The 21,622-nt window shown below is 40.1% G+C and overlaps 1 protein-coding gene across 5 annotated transcripts in view; it reads left to right on the top strand.

Moving 5' to 3' along the window:
- The first annotated feature begins 1,070 nt into the window (after positions 1-1,070).
- Positions 1,071-21,622, top strand: part of SLC7A2 (solute carrier family 7 member 2) — a 71,853-nt gene continuing 51,301 nt past the window's right edge. For 2 of the 5 annotated variants that reach the window (XM_036838653.1, XM_036838649.1), the window contains exon 1: positions 1,071-1,223. The gene's annotated coding sequence lies outside the window, so the exon portion shown is untranslated. The other 3 variants (XM_036838650.1, XM_036838652.1, XM_036838651.1) reach the window with 3 other exon arrangements.

Below are 21,622 nucleotides of genomic sequence, written 5' to 3'. Positions count from 1 at the left end.
CAGTGGTTGAGAATCTGCCTGCCAATGCAGGGGACACGGGTTCGAGCCCTGGTCTGGGAGGATCCCACATGCCGCGGAGCAACTGGGCCCATGTGCCACAATTGCTGAGCCTGCGCGTCTGGAGCCTGTGCTCCGCAACGGGAGAGGCCGCAATAGTGAGAGGCCCGCGCACCGCGATGAAGAGTGGCCCCCGCTCGCCGCAACTAGAGAAAGCCCTCGCACAGAAACGAAGACCCAACACAGCCAAAAATAAATAAATAAATAAATAAAAATTTTAAAAAACCCAATAATATACACTCACTGTTCAATTCAGTGCCAGTGTTGGCCTCCTTTTGGATTGAAATGAACAGTTTCATACTGTGTCTTTAATTTTATCAGAGACCCCTAAAGTAAACAACAGCACAGCATGAGAAACCTTGGTTATGTAACTCTTACTACTCTCTCAGAAACAGCAAATGTCACTTTCTTATAAGCCCACCCCTAAATCATCAGGACTACCTATTCACATTACCGGGATTTTCAAACTAGCAACTAAACATTGTAATAAACGGTTTACGGTTTTTACTGGTGAAGCAGTACTATTTGACAAAGCACGCCCATCTGGGTTCTATTTATTACGATCCTTGACATATTTTATTATCATTACTTTCTTACTTGCAAATTCTTCTCAGAATAAAAAATAAATCGGGGGCAGAACTCCCACTTAGAGGAACTCTACTTAGAAGCAGCCTCGGAGATGCCCCCGAGGCTGGGACCTCCAGGGAAAGCAAGAATTCGCCGCCCGGCAGAGCTCGGCCTCCCCCGCGCGCCGGCGCCCACGGGCCTAGCCCCGGCCGAGCGCACGGCCAAGGGCACCGGGCCGTAGACAGACTCCGCGGCGCTGCAGCCCGACCCTCCTACCCCGAGGGCTGGCCAGCTTGGCCTGGACTGTAGGCGCGGGAGGCGGGCTCGGGTGGGGGGTCGGCGAGCGCGGGGGCTGGGCGGGGGGAGGAAGGGGGGCGGGGGAGGCGGTGCCCCCCGGCCAGGCCCCGCCCCCGGCGCGGCTACACAAGCGGCGCCCACCTGCCCAGCCCGCCTTCTGCAGCGCGGCGGCCCCGGCGCTCGTCTCGGCGCGGACCAGCGAGGCGGCGGCCGCTCCAGCAGCCTCCCTGAGCCGCGGGCCCCGACACTCTCCAGCCGCTCGCCCACCCACGGCCCCTCGTCGCGGCCCTCGCGCTGCCGCAGTAAGTTGCCGAGGGTCGGGCGGCGCGGAGGGGCCGCAGGCGAGGGGCGGCCTGGGCGCCGAGCCGGAGGGGAAGGGCTGGGGCGGAGGCGCCCGGGGCCGCGTCCAGCTGCGCGCAGCTGCCCGGAGGCCGCGCTCCGGCCCCTCGGAGACGGAGAGTCCCGGGGCCGCGCTCCGGGCTTCGCCTCGCCCCGTGCGGCGCCCAGGACGTCGGGATCCGCGGCCGCCGTGCGGGTCGCGGGGGCCGGTAGGCGGCCTGGCACGGCGACGCCGCGGGTCCCTTTGGCCGCCCTGGTCCCGAGGGGCCCTGGGCACCCTCGTGCGGGAGGACCGGCCGGGCCTCCGCCCCCGCCCTGCGCACTGGCGGGTCCCCGAAGTCGCCTGCCGCTCTCTTGAGGCTCTTGGGTTACATATAGGACACCGCTCGGAGCTCTGGAAGTCTTTCCACACCCTGACCTGCCCGGCACTGGTAGGACAGGTAAAAGGGCCCGTCGTGCTGTCTGTTTGGGGTATTTCTTAAGTAAAGGTGCAGTTTTAAACCCTTTTGAGATGGGCTATACTCTTTCAAGCCTATTTCATGCCGCCTTCAACCTTGAACTCCAAATACCATTCTTGACGTTTAGGAGCTCTGCCGGTCAACCCCACAGTACCCGTTCCTCCGGAGAGCTTTGCAACTTCTGGGTATGCGTATATCCAATCCAAGGACTAACATTTTCAGGGATTGTATCTTAAAGATATTGAAAAGAAATCCACTCACAGAGTTATATAAGTCTTTTGAAGTGCAAACAGTACCCAGATTTCAGGAGTAAAAATGTTCAAATATTCCAACTCTCAAATATGTATGCAGAACTGCCTAAAAAAGCGTTTTTGACCGGTGATAAGATTTATCTAGTCGTTTCTACAGAAACACTCATCCTTTTAACTAGGGGATATCGTCGGATTTTATTCAAGCAGAGCTATCTGAATCCCGTCGGGGACTTGAGATACGAAGTTAATGTGTCTGTGGCCTCTGACTTGATACTTTTTTATTCTTGCCCTAGGCAGTCTTTAGAACTTCTGTCACTTCTCTTTCCCCTCAGCATTAATAGTAATTATTTCCTCAGGAAATGGCAAACATTTGTGCTTGTGATCTTCTTCTAGAAGATGTACAGGGTAAAAGTATGCTAATTATATGTTTATGGTTGCTTTTTCCTTTTTGTAATATTAAATCCTTTTTTCTTTTAATCGCACTAAAGCTGGACATGGAATGATTTTTTAGTGAAATAGAACATATGCATTTTTATTTCTCCTTGAAAAGTTGCTAGTTAGCTACTCTGGATGACTCTGGAAGCCACATTATTTATTAGGAGTTTTCAAGTTTCCTCCATTGCCCCTCATTTGGTTTCTGCACTGTGCCTTGAATAGGGGAATGTCATTTACCTTAGTCTTTTTGGGTGTGCCGTGGCCTTGGAGACCAGAGTAAAACTCTGCATGGTATCTGCAAGGATTCAATTTGCAGAATCCTTGGCCTCGTTTAGCTTAACCTGTTACTAAAGCCCTTTTGATTCCAAAGTCTCTAATCATTATCCCTGGATTTAGAGGCTGGAAGGGAAGACATGGTACCTGTTGGAGTTTTAAAAGTCTGAAAATACTCTGGAGTTTTTCATCTTGTACGCTCATGTGTTTTTGTTATTGGGACATATGTGTCTGAAGGATTTTAAAGTTCATGTTTCTTGCTTTCTACTGCAAACCTGCTCACCTTCTCAGAGTGGAGGTGCCTAGTCTCCTTTCTAGGTGGCCCACCTTGTTCTCTTCTCAGGCTGCCTTGCGTAATTTATCATGGGTTCTCCTGGCTCTTCTGGCCAGACCTGGAGCCCTTGTCTGTGGCCATTCCTTCTGTTTTTTGGCCCTACTTTTTCAAATGGACTCTCCCTCATAGTCTTCCTTTGTGACTTCTCTATTTAGCTTAGTTTCTGTCTTCCCTTCTGTTTTGTTATATTTGCTCGCTGCTCCATATATCCATATCTGTCTCTCTATACATGTATGTATTTTTTAAGTGTTCAGAGCCATCTGCTGGTTTTATTCTGATGCCCTTCAGTGACCAACTTTCAAAACAGAACCTTGAAGATACTGGTAGGTTGCTATTTGTTTTATTATTTCCCCAAACAGGATATGAACCCACTGATTTCATGGACTGGCTTCTTGTAGACTACTTACTGCATGTCAGACATTTAGAACAAAAGCAACATTTTCAGTTGAGTATATTTCTGAATATTCACATACTTAGTAACGTGCCCATTTGGATGTTTTGGCACCCAACTGAATACTGAAAAACTCAGTTAACTAAGATTTCAGTTACATGATACCTCTTGTCTAAATGATTTTGAGGACTTAAGTGGTTAACTTAGTCCTACACCTTTATCTGAATATTCAAAACCATGTAAATATAGCCTGGATAAGAAAAAATATAATGATATTGTTCTTTTCATTGTTTTCTGTTTTAATAGCTTTTCATTCTACAGCCTAACACAATGTCTGGCACATAACATGTGCTCCTTATTGTTGAGTGAATGCCACTGATTTTAATACTTTAAAAAAGGGTGTTATGTCTGTCTTCAAAGGTATATTCCTTCATTGGAAAGTACTGAGTCCCTACTCTGTACTCAGCATTAGACATCGAAAAGTAGTGTGCAGCTCCAATTTTGGAGAGATTCTACAGTTATTTTTATATTCCGGAAACCCTCCATTGATGGATTTTAAGAGTAGTTATTTATTTTGTTGTAATTTTATGTAAGGTAACAACACCTATAAACAGATGACTTTAGTACTCTCTACACCGGGAAGCAAACAAGGAACACATTCTCTGAAATATGAAGATGATGTTACTTTCTGTTCCATCGTCAAAAGCACACGTGCTTTGGCGTTTTTGTTTTACTGGTAGTAACAAATTTGTCCTGACTCTTATATTTTCCTTTCATTACATTTCTGGCTATTTTCTAAGAAGTGGTGTCTGTGGAAATGTTGTAGATGCTATGGACAAAACCAAAGCAACAACTGGGGGTTCATTTCCATCAGACTCTAGTTGATCAAGCTCTAACTAGCTGAGTTCAGATAATCAGAGCATGATTTACCTATTAATTTTTTTGGTCCAATTTAGTAAAAATAACTGTTATATATTAATCTGTGGAAGCAAGCAGTATGCTATTATTTTTCAAGTGCTTGTGGACTCTTTTAAACCTTAAATGTTTCTGAGAATGGCCTCTGCTGCCATTGTTAAGCTTCTCATTGGTAAGTACAATTAGTGTTGACTTAAGATTTAAGTTAATGTGGTTTTTGTTTAAAAGTCTGGATTTGAATATGTGGGTCACATCTCTTCTGTTCATATTTAGACTTTTACTTACAATATCTCTCCTCAGAAAAGTCTGTGGTTCTCGGTTTTTCTGGGTGTGTACGAACATGAATGGTTTGTTGAAAATCTTGAAGTTTCTTACATCCAAGATTGAAACATCAGCTGGGGTGTCCTATGTGATGGCTTAGTACTGCAAATGTCATGCATTTAATTTTATGCCTTCTCCTTATCCCACTACAAAAATAAAATAAAAAATACAAAAATAAAACCCATATGTTCACACCTATTCTAGTGCTGCATACTAACTAGCGCCTCTGTTCAGAACTTGTATCATCTGGGATTCGGCAGTGAGGTGGATGAGATAAGAACATTTCATAACCTTTCTTCTGGGGGTTTTAAAAAAAAAAAAAACAACCCTGACTATGTTATATTCATTTTTGGAATATCTTATGAACAATACACAACAAAGAATTTTTATGTTCCTTGTTGATTCTTGCTAGTTTTTCCCACAGTTGTGGGGAAAATTCTTTTCTTTCCTTCGCCCACTCTGGTTTCATCAGGCTTGTAAGTCTTCATACAGTCATACCTAATACAATGCTGTTTATGCCATCAAAACCCACTTCCTTCCAGTGGAGACCTAGTGCTCACCGTGGATAGAGCTTGATGTCACCAGGGATGCTGGACGATACTGTCATTAAGATGCTCTCATTTTATACTTCCACTGTTGCCCATCGTTTTTTTGATTTTAATGGATCTTTCCATTTAAAAACAGATGCTTGTCTTTTCAAAAAGTCAAGTTTAACATAAACCTTCAAGCTCACTTTTTATTCATTCTACTCCTTTGTGGGCAGAAAGATGTTATCTGAGTTGGTAACTTATCATAATTAGAAGATAAAAGTTGACGGGTTAGGGTCTTTTCTTCACTTGGCTCTGGATATCCAGCTGTCATCTGGTAAATGATGATAATGATGATAGTCACTAGCAGAATTAACAGTTATTATATATTGAACCATAAGGAAAAAATTGGTTCTCTTGGCATGTTCAGCCTTATTTGTTTACTTTCTCAATGTGAACTCGGGGAAGATTTTTCAGAATGCAATTCAATTTCTACTTTAAAATAATCACACTAAAATCTCTAGAATTTGAAATATATTTGAGTGGTGGGATGGGAGGTCATCTCTGTATCACATGCAAATTGTATTTTTCCAAAATATGTGTATCCTTTGGATTATCTCCCTCACCAGCCCCCATTCATCCTGCTGGTTTCTTAAAAAAAAAAAAAAAAAAATGCATACATTTGGTGGAAACAGCTGGATTTGATTTTTGTGAAACTAGCATGCGAAATCATAGTTTTTAGCAATTGTATGTGCAAACAAATTACTGAATACTGTTTTGATACATTGGGATTCCCTTGGAATAGGAGATATGACTTTGATTCTAAGAATATCCTAGGAGATGATCTATTTGGAGTCTTCCATGATTGGAGGTTAGCTAATCCATTTTGGATGAATATGTGTTATAAATATATACAGCCCAGATCGAGAGTCTGTAGAGAAGCGAAGAATAAATCAATGACTTGGTCTCTGTGGGCTTTGACCACCAGTGAAGGAGTTAACAAGTACACACACAGTAGGAAGAGAATGATAAAGCTGCCATTTGATTGAGCCATACACAAAGCTGAAGGTATCAGGAGGAGCGGTAACAGTCTGTTCTAAACTTCTCTTTTTTATAATGTGTGTTGTGTTCCTGACATAGACTAAATGTTCCATAAATTTAAGGTACTATTGTCATCACCATTACAGTTACTATTATTGCTGTTAAAACCACTATCACTCTTCCTCCATTTGCTCTTTGGTGAAACTTGGGTCACTTAGACTTGAGTTCTGGCTGAGCATTTATTCACAAAAATTTGCATTTGGGAGGGGGCAATAATACTTATTAATCATTTGGCAGAACTGTCTGTCATTTATTACTCTGACACTCAAGAAAATTACGATGTTTAACTGAGAATTCAAACTATTCTGAAAGGTCTTGGAGGAAAGTTAAAACACATTAGGAGATCATATTTTAGGTGGAAAATTTGAAGAATAAAGTCATTCCAAAAGTGCAGTCAAATTAAGAACATGAGATTATCTTAACTTCTCACTCTGACAGTTGAGTGTTACGTTGGTTAAGTTTAGTGCATTTATACAAAGTTAGTGAGTTTAAAACCCATAAGGGGCCTGGTCAGGAATATAAAAATCGTAAGAGGTCTTCAGCCATCCCTCCCACTTTTGCTTCTCCTGCAGGAGTCCCTCTGAAATCCAGGAAAGCAGTCCCAGCTACAGTTTAGTGTTGGTTCCAGTCTTGGCTTTCAGTTTAGAATAGACAAAGGACTGATAAAAAATGCTGGTTGCTGAAGAGATACTTTTCTATTACTTGTTAGAGAGGGAAGAGTTCTTTTGTTAGAAGGAAAACCATTCAGTTCAGTTCCTACCATTGACCTAGAAGAAGAAAAAAATGTTCTAAAAGAAATTATATAACCAAAAATATATTTACTGCCATCTTCAACATAGCTCTTCTATTGTACAAGGAGGGTTTTTAATGAAGACATGGAACTGGGTATCACTGCTTCACCTTCCAGGTTTCAGGCTCTTGTGAATGTACCTTTAAAAAGAAAATCTGATAATTGTTCCCAAGAGGTGGTGTGTGTGGGGGGGAACAGGCAATTGATTTACATTCTCAGTGTAATAGGCAAATCTTTATTTAAAGGAATCCTGGGGTGAATCCATTTCTACTAGGTAAAAATCACTTCATAGGGTGTTTGTTTAATGGACCTCAGATGCTCAGAATTCCTTTAATCATAATTCTTTGTTTGCAGTACACTTTGTCATGCCATTATTGGCTCATGTATGGCCAATAAATATTACCCATTTTAGATTCTTGGGTTGGGTGGTGGGTGGATATTCACTGTATTATGATTTTAAAATGGTATATGAATAAATAAAATTTAAAATTTCCCCTAAATAAATTAGTAAATAAAATTTCCACAAATGTCTCCTTTGTGTTTTTCCTTCAAGTAGAGAACATCTGTCCTGAATGAAATTTTCCTTTCGTTCAGAAGGACAGCTTTCTTTAGACAGTGATTTTTTTTTCCTCCTAAAATTCCTTTATATTCACTTCCATAACATTCCTGGTATCTTGAAGCAAAGGATACTTATTATTTTTCAATGGGGTTCATAGTCCACAGGATATTTGCAATTTGCTTAGGTGCTTGTCCTGATAAAAATCCAAATGAAAACTTCCTTATAGTTTGTATCAACTTGGACATGAATTCCTCTGGGAAAAGCCTATGTCCAAAAAAATTCAGGCTACTCTGTATAGATTTTTTTATGTGCTTTAATTATCATATTAAAGAACACAATTTTATACTTGTATTTCAATCCAACACAAAGATTTAAGTGGTTTATTTAATTCCGTTGTAATCTGAGCAATTGTTTGGGAGATATTTTCGTGAGACTTAGAAGGAGCCTGGGGTGAGCTTTGACACTCCATCCTGAGGGCTTATTAACATTCTAGAGTGTTTGGGCGACATTAGGAATTTACCTTTGTTCCAAGGCAGCGCATGCTAGAAAACGAAGTCAAATTGACTATGATTAATCAGGCAAAGTGAGATTGCTGTTTCAGCTTTTAGTTTTTGACGTTTTGCAGTGATCTGGACTTTCAGGAAGGAGTTGACAGAAGGACTAACAACCTTCATCCAAGTGTAAAACTTACTGAGAGTTCAGTTTTTTCATCCCTTTGAAATTAAAGGGCACTGCTGAGTTTTTAGTGCATCTCAGCATTTGGAGTAAGTATTGAGCACCAGCTCCGTGCCGTGTGAGCATGTGTCTGAAGAGGTGAAGGAGAGAGGCCGGTGGGGCTCCCACTTTAGTCTCTATGGAGCTTCATGGTGTTCAGAGTGAATAGTTTCCTCTCTTTGGCTTTTTAACCTATACTATGAATTTACATAGACATATTTGGAGGAGAAATTCAAGGTCATATTCTTTTTCGTAGAATCATATTAATGTTTACAACATGAGGTCCATGCTGTTTAAGCAGTCCCTGAAATGTAGCTGTGTACCTCCTAAAAGACTGGACAAGTGAATCAGGTGGGAGAACTAAAGAGATTCAGGTTGAAAAAGAAAAGATTACATTGACATATGTCTTTTCTAATGAAAGGCTTCATGACAAGCTTCATACAGTTTTGATCAACTGTATTTGAACTAATGGCACTTACAGTTCTTTGGTATAAGTACTATAGTACTTAGAATTCTTTGATATCCAAAATATCAAAGATGTCAAGTTCTTTTGATTCTAATAATGTCTATACTTCAGTAGAAGAAAGAAGAACTACACATATGCATGTAAAATGCCCCTACCCCATGGGAGTTCAAGAATCCCTGAGTTCCAACCAGTGGACACCTAGGGTTTCTGGAACCCAGAATAAGAAAGAACGCTGCAATTCAGAAGACATTTCAACCCGTGGGAAAACTGTCTTAGGAGAGAATACTTTGGGGCAGGATGGGGCCTTCCCGGTCATACGTCCTTTCCCCTTGTTGATATAACATTGCTTGTGGCCTCCGAGGAGGGGCTGAGAACGGGCTCAGAGGTGGGTGGGGCAGTGAGATGGTCCGAGTTAAAGAGCTTGGACAGTAACGCAGTGATGACCATTCCCATTTGTGCCGTGGTGGAAGCAGTTCCCTGGCCTTGAAGGGATACTTTGGACTTTAATTGTCACCAGCATCAAATTCCTCCAAAATTCTCAGAATTCTTTCCTCCAAATTCTGAGATTCACAGATGTCTATGTCTACCTATGGACCAGGAAATAAATTTGATTCTAAGTTAAGCTGAGATCATTGAGTATGTATAATATATACACAAATAGGAAGAAAAAGAATGGATAAGAATAATCCATGCTCTCTTTCCTTATCTAAAATTGGAATACCTTTCGAGTGACATTAGAAATCCAACCTTATGGCTCAATGTCAGGCTGGCATGGATCTTCTTGTAGAAATCTCTGAAATGTAATAAACTTATAGTTTAATAGAACTAAAGAGGTCATAATAAAGACGTAAGCATCACCGCAGAGCCTTGTCAGTTTTCAAAGTATAAAATAACTAACTGAAAGCTTTTCCTTTTACTTGTCATGTTCGTTTAATAACATGCCTAATGAATAATAGCAAAGCAGAGTGAAGAATTTTTAAGTTGGTTTCTGTACTGAAATTCTTATCCATTGCCAAACTTGCTTTGTTAAGATCTGTAAGGTTTTGTTGCAAAAAGGCCCTCTTTTACATGCATTACATTTGTGACATAGTGGTTGTGTAGGTGGAGTAGGATGTGTGTACAGTATTCATCAAGAAAATAACACAAAGCGCATTTACAGGCCATGGAGAAACAATAGCGGGTGTTGATAAAATTTGTAGTACTAGAGCTTTGAAAACGTGCCTGTTGTAAACTCTCCTGAAACTTAGAATTCCACCTTTAAAACAAAATCATTTTTTCATTAGATGATAGTACATGAATAAGGCACTGCAGCCTGGAAATTCGGTTCTACAATTGTAAAGATGGGGAGACACTGTTGTGATAGCAGGTTTTGTATTCCATTCTCTAAACTTAACAATACACTGAAAGCTGTCTTGTGGGCAATTTCTGAAGTTTGGAAGCTTTCACCTCCAGCCCCTGTGGTCATGGACAGTTACAGAGTTCTTGGCTCTAAGTATGTACCAAGCACGGTGCTAGGCAGGTTTGGAAGGGAAGTAAGCTCCTGAGAATGACATTTTAGAGCTCTCTTTTAATAGTTAAGAAAGTGAGATCTTAAGAGTTGTAACTCATCTGAGGTCAAGACAGCTAGGAGCAGAGTGAAGACTTGACTTCAAGCTTTTTGACTTAGCAAAAGCGCTGATTTATATCAGGCCATTCCGTTTTTGTAAAAGCAAATCATAATCACTATAATACACTACTTAGGTGGCAGGAATTTTATAAGTGGGGATCAAAATACAATTTTAACTTGAAAGTTTTTAATTTTAAAATTTCTTGGAAATTAACATATTTGAATAAGACATTTTAGTAATAGCGACAAGCTCGTGATATGAACAGTTTTTATTAAATAGCATATTTTAGCCCCAAAATGGAAAAATGTAATCTTAACCTAAAAATAAAAAGACTTTACATATGGATTCTAAGCCATCTAAAGTCATTAGGATTTATACCTCGTAAGTGGTGCTTTTAAACAAGTTCTGTTTGGAGTGCTGTTGTGCTATCTTTCAAAAAAAAGCTGTTTGAATTTTTACTTTTTCTGATTATCATAGCTAACAGATGGTTTGCACTTAGTTCAGTGAACCAAACAAAAAAAGAACAGACTTTGCATAAAATTTCTGTTGATAGTGCATTTTATCTCACTGAAATGGATCATATGAACTTTCTGAATAATGAATAGCATATTTACATTATTCTGATCTCTTTTGCTACAGAGTAAGAAAGAAATGTGAAGGACAAACAGCCTAGTATTATCATTTTAAAAGTTATTCTGGTGAATTAAAGTATTTTTCTATTCTTACTGCATTGCTAATGCTGGGTATGTTCCATGTGCTGCTTGCAAAAAAATTGTTCCAGTGACTTTGAAAGCATAAGGCACTATTTATCTCATTGAACTACTAGAACTGGTAGTAAATTAATTTTTATAAGGGTTTTAAGCCTTAAAGTTTCAAGAACCCACATCATTTTGCTAATCCCAATTTTGAAAGAATTTAGTAGAGTTGCAATCCAATATTTGACTTTCTATTGATTCACCATCACCGGCCTGTTCATAGTTGTTGGTCGATGCTTGTGTGTGGTGGGAAATGTGTACATGATGGTGGCCTAAGGTGGGCAGGATGGTATTACCGAAGTGGAGGTAACTTGACTAGTGAGGAGTGCAGGTAGCAGCTGTAGTAGTTGGTACAAATGGTAATTGAAAGTTCAAGAGTCTTTTGTTTTAGGAATGGGGCTTTACTTCATCACATACAATTTTAATTCATTACATATTAGACCAGAGAAATCAGTAAAGTGGAGCTATATAATTTCACTTCTAATTTTGTATGCATGAATCAGAATTCAGACTGTTTTCAAGAATTGGAAGAAAGGTGCTCATTTTATTGAACTAAGTATAATTTCTGTTGAGTGAAATAAAAGGGGGAAAAAAGAATGCAAAAATCTTTATTTTTTTGCCCTCTCAAAAATGATGTGTGTAGAATAATGTTTTCAGGCAGAGAAAGTAATTTTTCTCTAGTATTCTTGTCAACAGAACTTCTACTGCAATTATTTTCTGAATTGGATTTTCCATGTCTTTAAAGGCATAATATATGGCATTGCTAGTTTAATAAATCATGAGATTCTAGGCTCAGAAGAAGCCTATACATTTCATTTTAAGCAGAACCATGCCTAACCATTCCTCATAGGTGTGTGTACTATGTAAGAGTGAGCTGGAGATTGTACATGTGCAGACATAGCTGCAGGAAAGTCAAAATTTCCTAACTAGTATCATAAATAATAATATTTTCATATTTAAAAACAAAATGTTGAGACTATCTATAACTGAAGAAAACAATCAGCATTTTGTCCTTAATTTCTTAACCCCCAAAACGTCTATGTAACAGTGTAGGTCAAAAAGGAAAATCCTGGGCTTCTCTCAACCCACAAAGAGCATGTAAATATCAAAGACAGGTAATAATCTTGATTCTTCCCTGCAAGAGTACACGCTCTGCCCTTACAGGATTGCTTGGGAGCAAAGTAGCTGAGCACATTCATGAGGCTTCCTTTACCTCACAGAGTCTCCCGTTGATTTGGTCCCAATTCCCTGGGTACAGGCATGTGATACAAATGAGTGAAACAGGTTAGTGCAAAATAGTAAGGAATGGTTGGGAACTGTGGTGAACCAGAGAGCAATCAATTTTAAAAATACTGTGTGTCCCAAAAACATACACTGGGAGTTGGGAAGAGTGACTGATAAAACATTTATACAGAACCAAGCAGAGTTCCTGCCACTGTAAGAATGTCACGTTGTGGAATGAGACTGCAGCCCAGAAAACCCATATTTGTATCCTAGATCTCTTTAAATATGTCAGAACACACTGGCAAATGAAGCAATTCCAAATCTATTTTCCCTTCTTAAAAAGACACAGAGAAAGAAAGAGGTTGGGAAATATCCATATAGTAGCTATTGATGGGAGTTGACTCCCATCAATTTTCAGGTTTTCCAGATTTCCCTATTAAATTTTCAGGTTTTCCAGATTTCCTTATTATCTTAAAGATACTCTGAGCGGAAGCAAAATTCAATCTTGGTAGAATGTCCTTTTCCTGCTTCTTAGAGTTCATATTTGTCTCTTAGGCTAGCTTCATTATCCTTTCATTCAGCCAAAAATGTCCTCTTGTAAAAATGATCAACTAAAGCCTCATCTCCAAACAGTTCTACTTTTTCAAATTATGAATCACAACTTCCTTAAGTCTTGGAAGCATACAGTAGTGAGGATAAAGGCGGTGGAGACTGATAAATTTTGCTGAAATGAGAAAGATAAAATCTCCTGTTTGTGTGTGATCGGAATATTCCCAGCATTTACTATTGTGATTTTCTAGGCTACGTGGGTGAATGATAGAGCTTTTCTTTTCTGGTCTTGTGGAAGATTGTTTTATGTGTGATAGGTAGGTACATTGGTAGAGGTTTTTATTACCCGCTACTCAGAGTTAAATATTCCATACAGGGGTACATGGGGAAGGGGAGAGACAGAGGAATTACAGTTGCGAACACTAAAATAGACTTGTTGCATAAGGTGAACCTTTAAACTTGAGAAAGGTTTACCAAATCAATATTTATTTGATCTGAATAGGGGATATGTAATGGTGTAATACCCCTTGACATTTTTCCAAGTCATCAATATCATGAGGACATACCTTGTGGGTTTTTAAAATTTTCTAGTCACCGTGAACTTACATGATTATCACTTTTTTGGGAAGATGAGGAAGTTGAGTGGGGTGGGCGGTTTTTGGCAATATGGACTTTGGTATAAACTAACTACCTATTCTCTGACTATTGGTTTGTATCTGCAGAGAATCATGACAAACTTAGTTTATCAGCCACAAAAAAGAAGTTGTATCATTAAATCATAGAATCTGAGCTGGCAGATAATTTAGCTAATACCCTTTTAACTAGACCTGGTTCCTCACATTTCTGAATCATTCTGAATCACCTGTCCTCTCTTTAAAATGACAGAAATCTAACACCTTTCTTGGAAGGCAGCTTCTAATGGACAGGAACACTATTAGGGTGTGCTGCATTGTATTGGGTCAGTGTCTTACTCTTTTTTATATTATATCCTTTTTTTGTAGTTTTGTCTTCTAGTATAATATGGAGTCATTGTCTTCTTACACATTGCCATTCACATATTTAAAGAAAGCTATCATCTCTTCTCTAAGGCTTTCCCCCACCCCAAGAGTGAAAAGAAGCAAAATGTAGAAATATGAGCAACTTATCTTTCTAAAGCTCTTTGCCCAGCACTTTTCTTATTCACTTAACCCTTATATCACTTCTGTAACATCTCTTTCCAAGATGGGAAGACTGAGAGTCCAGTGACTTGCCCAGACACATGGCCGGTAACCCTCAGAGCTAACTGGCTAGACTCAGAGCAGGGTTCCCTCTCTGGGGCCCAGCTACATCCCTGCTTATCGTACCTGAACACCTGCATCGTCTTTAATTGCCTTCAAGTCATGACATGGCTTCCAGGCCCCTCACCCTACCCTGGTCACTCTTTACTGGACATACTTGGTCAGCATTTAAGAAAAAGATGGCAGCTACAGCCAAGCATCCATCCATTCAGGAAATATTTGAGTGGCTGCTATGTGCCAGACATTCTCTAGGTATTTGGGACACACCAGTAAACAAAGCAGTCAAACAAAGTTCTTGCCCTCATGAAGCTTACATTCGGAGGGTTTCCAACAGGGCTCAGACCCCTTCCCCCACAGCAACACCCAAGAGGAGTTTGAAACAGCAGACTGAAGAATTGGAGTAGCGGGTTCTGTGCTCTTAAGAAGTTAAGATGGGGGACTTCCCTGGTGGCACAGTGGATAAGACTCTGCGCTCCCAGTGCAGGGGGCCCGGGTTCAATCCCTGGTCAAGGAAATAGATCCCACATGCATGCCACAACTAAGAGTTCCCATGCCACAACTAAGGAGGCCGCCTGCTGCAACTAAGACCTGGTACAACCAAAAAAAAAAAAAAAAGTTAAGATGGGAATTCTATATGAAAACTTAAAATGATGTATTAAAAAATATAATATCTCTGCTGATTTCCCCCTTTTCATCCCTTCAAACAGATTCCTTCTGTGGATTGAGAGAATAATGCTGACTTCTATTGAATTATACCAATTTATTTCCAGGCACAAAATGAGGCCACAGAAAAACTTTTGGTAATAGAAGAGAAAGGTCTCTGATATTATCAGAAGCCATTTGAAATAAAATCTAAGCAAAATGAAAGCATGAAAGATGTGATTTGCTGGGCCCAAGACTTTATTTGTTCTGGGATATGTTTTGAATTCAGACATGTGGGGAGGACTGAGAATACGAGATATTTGAGAACCCAAGAGATGGATAAGGAATGAACTAGATAAATTGTGAAATGAATACAGTGTTTCAGAAAATGGTATATGTTTTTGTAAAAGTAGTAAAAGTGTTCAGTTTTTTATTGCAGGAAGCCTTCTTTTATGAAATTGTTTAAAATTTTTGTAGCTAGAAGAAATGAGTTTTAATATATGTTAGAATTTTTAATACAGACATAAGTTATGATACTTATCTAATTAATTGGTCCTTAAAAATTTCCCCATTGCTTATATTTTAATAACTATTATACTTTCAATCTTAAGGTAATAGTGGTTCATGAATTTGGAAGGTGAGACTCTATTGCAGATGAGGTTTTAAAATTCCAAAGTCTGCCTAGTATATTTTTGGTCTCTGCGTGATGCCCTTCATCATCAGCTGGGTCTTAGATGGGCTGCCAGGAGCCTGGGAACAGCTAGAATTCTGCATTTCTTTGCGCTGAAATGGTTATAGAGGAAAGGGCATAGAGGAAAGGGCATGGACTTTGAAGCTACACAGACCTTGGGTTCAAATGTAGGTCTGTGATTTTGAGCAAGTTCCCTAACATCTCTGAGCCTCAGTTTTGTCAACTGAGGATTGGACAACATTTCCGCTGAGGTGGTTGTGAGGATTAAATAATGTATATCCAGTGCCCAGAACATAATACAAGAGCAATGAATGACCCCAATGATTACTTTTTATTTTCATATCCCGAAGCCTGTGGTAAATGGCCTTGCTTATGAGTGGAATCCTCTTTCAGTTGTTTTTTTCTCCCCAGAGAATAGTCTCAAATATTTATTCCTTTTTTCTTTCTTTCTTTTTTCCCCCCACCATATCCAAAACTAAAGGAACAGTATCCTGCAGCTCTGTTGATTCTGAGTTTCTCTTCGGCAAGCTATCTTGAGCTACATGATGTAATTGTTAGCTAACATTGGCTTTGAACCAAGCTGTGGCGACAAGTTTCTTTCCTTAAGGCATGCTCTGGATAGTATTTCGTCTCAGTTTAGAATCTGTACTTCATAACCGGACTGTTTATTGGCAAAGAACTGCCTGTGCTTCACTTGCAGGACGTGGTGGTGAGCGCTTTGCTCGTCCAGGCGCTGTCTCCTTGGTCCAGGGTTCATTACAGGAACGCTGAACTCTGAAAGATACACTTCACGCTTGTATCTTTAGATGGCACAAACCAGTAAAAACCTTCAGTGACTGTAACAAAATAGAAACATTGTGAGACTTCATTCCATTGCTTCTAAAAGGTCAATGCCCGTATCATATCTTACTGTTGTGAGTCAGACTCGATTTTGTGTCCTGACCTTGATACTACTAGCTAATACTTCACCTCTCTAAGCTTTGGTTTTCTCATGTGTACGCTAGGGATAGGAATAGTACGTACCTAATTGGGTTGTTGGGTAATTTATTTGGGTTAATGTATGTAATGCACTTAGCTTACCTCCTAAAACCTAGGGTGTTTTGATAAACGTTAGCTCTCAGTAGTAGCAGCAAAAGAAAAAGTCTTAGTGGTGGTAGTTTATTTGTGTATACTTTATGAACATATCTCATTTCAGGAATTCCCAGAACTCTCCTTAAATTTTAAATTGATGGTTGAATTGTCTTTAAGCAATATCTTAAAGAAGTATCTTTAAGAAAGTCTCGCTCTTCTTTTTTATTCTTGCTGCGTTTTCTCTTCCCTGGATAATTCCAAGTTGCCTGTCTCTGAATCCTGTTTCCTCCAGCTCTGTGCCCCCAGGCCAGCCTCCATGGGGGCTGTGGAGTTATGGGCTCTTCTTTTGCCTCTGACGCCTTGTACGTAGGTGCTTGTTTCTGATTGCCTTGTGGATTTCTAAGCTTTGCTTCATACTCTTCACACTGTCTCTCTTACTTTTCCCTCTGCCGCTCCATCTTGTACCCTTCATTCATTCAAAGGTCACTTATATAAAGAACATGTGAGTTTCTCAGGTCTTCTGAATAAGGGTGGCCAGGTTCCTGAAACCAGCGTTCACACTTACTTTGCCAAGCTGACTCTTTCTGATTGCTTAAAATATTCTCTTCTTCCTCTTCTCTATAAGGCCTTCTAGACTGGTCCAGGAAGAGCACCCTGCTTCTTCTATGAACCTTGGTAATGGATCCGTCATCACTGTCTACCAGCAGAGCATCTGATAGATTGAAACATCTTATTCTCCAACAGTGAATAGGGGAAAAGAAGAGTTTTCTATAAGAAGAAATTATTAATGATTATTATAGTGAAACACATATATGAAAGCTGCAGTATATTTAGTTTTGAATGCTATCTGGCACTGATTTTAGAATTTGGGACTTTCTGAGACTATGATAAATGACAAATATGTTTCAAATCTTAAACACATTTTGTGTAAAAAATAGTAAATGTGTTTTAGCAAAGAATCATCAGTAGTAGAAAGTTTCTTCTTGTGGCATACATTCCATCAAAATATATTTCAAAGCCGAGTCATATCAAGCTTAGGGATTTATGAGAATGTATTTTTGGCTCTAATAGATAATACACACACACACACATCCTTTAGTTCTTTAAGTAAAAAGGCCAGTACTTTTTCTACACAAAAATTACTTTCACCTCAAAAAATTAAACATATTTTAGCGTCTTTTTCAGTTCAAGGGTGTGTGATTATATCCAAAGGGGTTATATGATGACACATAGAACAAAGTTTCTGCCTTGCAGGCTTATCAGATACATATGTTTTGGGGACGGGGTGATAAGCCAAATATATGTGACGCTCCAGTCCAGGGCATAGGTGAGGAATGCCATCCAGAGATGTGGGTTCTGTTTGAGGGATCATGCGGAAGTTTCATGGAGAAGGTAGGATTTGAAAAGGATCTTGAAAAAGGAGTAAAGAGGTATCTACAAATAGAGATTGAGGTTTAAAAGACATTCTTGATGGGGAAACAGTGTGAGCAAAGGACCCTGAAAAGTATGAGACCTGTTGGCAAAAGAGCACACGCTTCTCTTTGACCAAAGTAAGGTGGAATGTAAGGGAATTGGAGGGAGGGTAAGGGAGGGGGAAGAGAAGAGGAGTAATAGTAATAGCTAATGTTTATGGAGTACCTGCTATGTGCCAGGCATTGTTTTAAGCACTTTACTTGCATTAACTGATTTAATCCTAAGGAAGAGAAGGCCGGAGGCACAGATTGGGTCATAGTTCAGACTTTGGATGATGAGGTCATGAGTGTGTCATTCGGTTGGCAGTGAGGAGTCTGAATTGCCACAAGGAATAACTGAGCTCCTGCGAAGTGAGGACCATGGATGAACTGAGGTTACAGCAATAAGAAGGGTATTCACAGGAAGTTTTAACTGAGGTAACTGGGCGTATTAGAAGTTCCCCTGCCCCCGCACACACACACACACACACACACACACACACACACACACACACACAAAATGAAGTTCCCATGGGCAGCAGTGTTAGTGTTTTCATATTTGCAAATTCCAAGTCTTCAAAAAAAGAGGATCTATTTTTTAGTAGAGTAGGATATTAGTTTATTTTATACTCCATTATTGATTTGTGACCGCAGAACTGCTATTTGTATCTTAAAAGCAAGTCAATTCTGTTACCTGCCTCAAGGTTACTTAAATTTTTAACCTTGAGCCAAAATGCATGTTACTGAAATGATCTTCTGTAAACCTATTTCAGGCTTGGTGTTTTTCAGATACAATTTGATTTTGAAAGAAAACACATAGTACCATAATGATATTTACTCTTGCTGGTTTGTTGACATTATTGATTAGGCTAATATATGCCAGGTAACTACATTTTTCCCCCTATTCATCTTTTTTGTACTCCTTGAGCTTTTACAGTACTTGCCTTCTAGGAAAAATATATTCCAAAGATGAAATTGTATATTTTGACAGAGGGAGGTCAAAGACATGTTTACACTTCAGAAAAAGTGCAGAGAAATCCCCTTAGAATCTAGGCAACATTTGGCATGCTTTGTGTTTTTCCCACACACAAAAGAGCTTGTAAATGGCCTGTGTTTGTTCTTTGTGATTGATGGGAAAGGGATAGTGTAGGACTGGAATAATTTATATCAGGTTAATTTGGCAGGATGCCGATCATTTCTTGATGTTTAATTCTAGGCACGTTATTTCCATCCTGTTAGTTTGGGTAACCTTCTTGGTTAAGGACTTACACGGAGGGAATTCTGCTGTCTGGCCCACATGGAATTGCCGTCCATCCGGTGCTTCTGGAATCCTGGGTCAGACCTCGCTCGCTGTGAAGACAGCCGTGGCGACACCCAGACCAGAGGTGGTGCCAGTAGGAAGAAGGGGCCTCTTTTTGGCTTTCTGGCAGCATGTCTCTCATTAGCATAGGGTGCTAAGGAGGAAAACTTGAGGAGAAGCCTTGAAGAAAGCCTAGCTTTGTACTTGTGTCCCTGCCCAGAATGATGCACTGCTAGCATGTAGCCAGTTATGAAAGGAAGAAATCAAACCCGAACGTGAGGGCGAGTTTCTTAATGCTTTCATTTCCCACTTTAAATTTTTCTGTCAGGCAACTTCTTTAGGGAGATATGACCCAGTGGCCATGCTCAGGAAATTGTATTTGGAATTTCTTTTAACTGAAGCCTCGGAATATCACTGAGACTGTGCCCTAAAGACTGTCATGGCTGCAGCAGCACAACCTCTTAGGCAAGGGGAGGAAAATGATCCAGGATATACTTGGGGCCTAAGAGACTAGAAACCTTACTGGCCACAGAGAAGCAGGGCTGAGCGTGTGGCCTGGGACCCACGTGCGCCGTGCACTCGTTTGACCACCCTGGTGGCTGGCCGAGAGGAGGACTGGGCAGGATTCTTACTGTATCTTATCACATTTTCTCAGATGTTTGTCCTCAACATCTACTTCCCATACATGGACCCATACGTGAACACCTGAAATAAAGACTACGTTCTCAGCTTCTCTTGAAGCATTCTGTGGCGTTGGACTAATTCTAGCTAATATCAAGTAAGGAAAAGTGACCTCTGTGACTTCTAGGAAGTATCCTTTAAAAAAGGGGTCTCTCTTCACCCCTTCTGCTACGGACAGGATGTTTGTGCCCCCCACCAAAATTCATATGTTGAGAACCTAACCCCCAAGGTGATGGTATTAGGAAGTGGGCCTTTGGAAGGTGATGAGGTCATGAAGGTGGAACCTTTACGAATGGGATTAGTGCCCTTATAGAAGAGTCTCCAGAGAGCTCCCTTGTCCCTTCTGCCACGTGAGGGCACAGCAAGGAGATGGCCATGGATGAATCAGAAGGCTGGAATCCCTCACCAGACACCGAATCTGCAGACACCTTGATCTTAGACCTCCCAGCCTCCAGACTGTGAGAAAGAAATGTTTGTTGTGTAAGCCATCCAGTCTATGGTATTTTTGGTATGCAGCCCAAGCTGACTGGGACACTTCGCACTTCCTACTTCTCACTGACTAAAAGGCAGATGTGGCAGCTGGAGTTTGATGATCGCCTTTAGACCATGAGGTGAGTGCTGTATAGCAAGGATGCCAGGGGAACAAGCTAGAAGCAGCTTGTGCCCTTGATCCAGTGGGGCCCAGGCAGTCAGCCTGTAGACCTACTATACACAACAGTGAAATGAGCTTCTTGTCCAAACCATTGTTATCTGGGGTTTTCTGTCACTGCCAGCTGAACCTAAATCATAATGAATACAGGGACTTTATGGTAGTAGAGGTAGAAATGAAGACAGGCAAAAGAGATTTAAAATTTCAACATAGGATAGTTTTTCTATTTGTTTTAATGGTGAAGAGTGTTATAAAAACAGAAAAAAACCTAGAAGGAACTGATAAGTTCTGGGATGAAGATATTTTAAAATTCAGTCCAATTATACTAGAGTAGCTTATATGTAGTTCTTTTGCATAGAAGTGGGACATTTGATAGTTGGAAGATTTTTCTAAACCTGTAGTTCTATGAAAGCTATAAAGTTTTATTCTAAATTTCTTCAGTATACTGTTAAATTTCATAAGTTTGGGGTTTGAAATGGCTTTGTGATTGATTTAACTGACCAATCTACATTGTGGTCAGACTTGTATGATTTGGTTTTCTTTGAAATTTGTTGAGATTTACTTTAGGGTCTAAGTTATATCAGTTTTTATATCTGTTTCTTATGGACTTGAAAAGAGTATGGATTCCCTACTTGTTAGATGGAGTGTTCTGTGTGTATGAGTACCCTACATTTCTTTCTGTATTTTTTATTGTTTGTCTCCCCATCTAAGTTGTGCTTTCCATTAGGGTAAGGACTGTATTTTGTTCACGGCTCTTTCTCCGGTGCCTAGAGCAATGGCTGACACTTAGCAGATTCTGATTACAGTTTATATGTTAATTAAGTCAAATTAATTGTGATGTTCAAATCATTTGTAGTATGGATCATTTTTTTTGTATATCTAACATCAATAATTGAGGGAGGTAAGTTGAAATCTCCTACCAAAGGTGTG

The sequence above is a fragment of the Balaenoptera musculus genome, chromosome 21 (genome assembly GCF_009873245.2).
Source record: "Balaenoptera musculus isolate JJ_BM4_2016_0621 chromosome 21, mBalMus1.pri.v3, whole genome shotgun sequence".
In the NCBI taxonomy this organism is placed as follows: Eukaryota; Metazoa; Chordata; class Mammalia; order Artiodactyla; family Balaenopteridae; genus Balaenoptera; species Balaenoptera musculus.
Note: the sequence above shows the minus strand (reverse complement) of the source record. Positions and strands in the feature narration are given on the sequence as shown.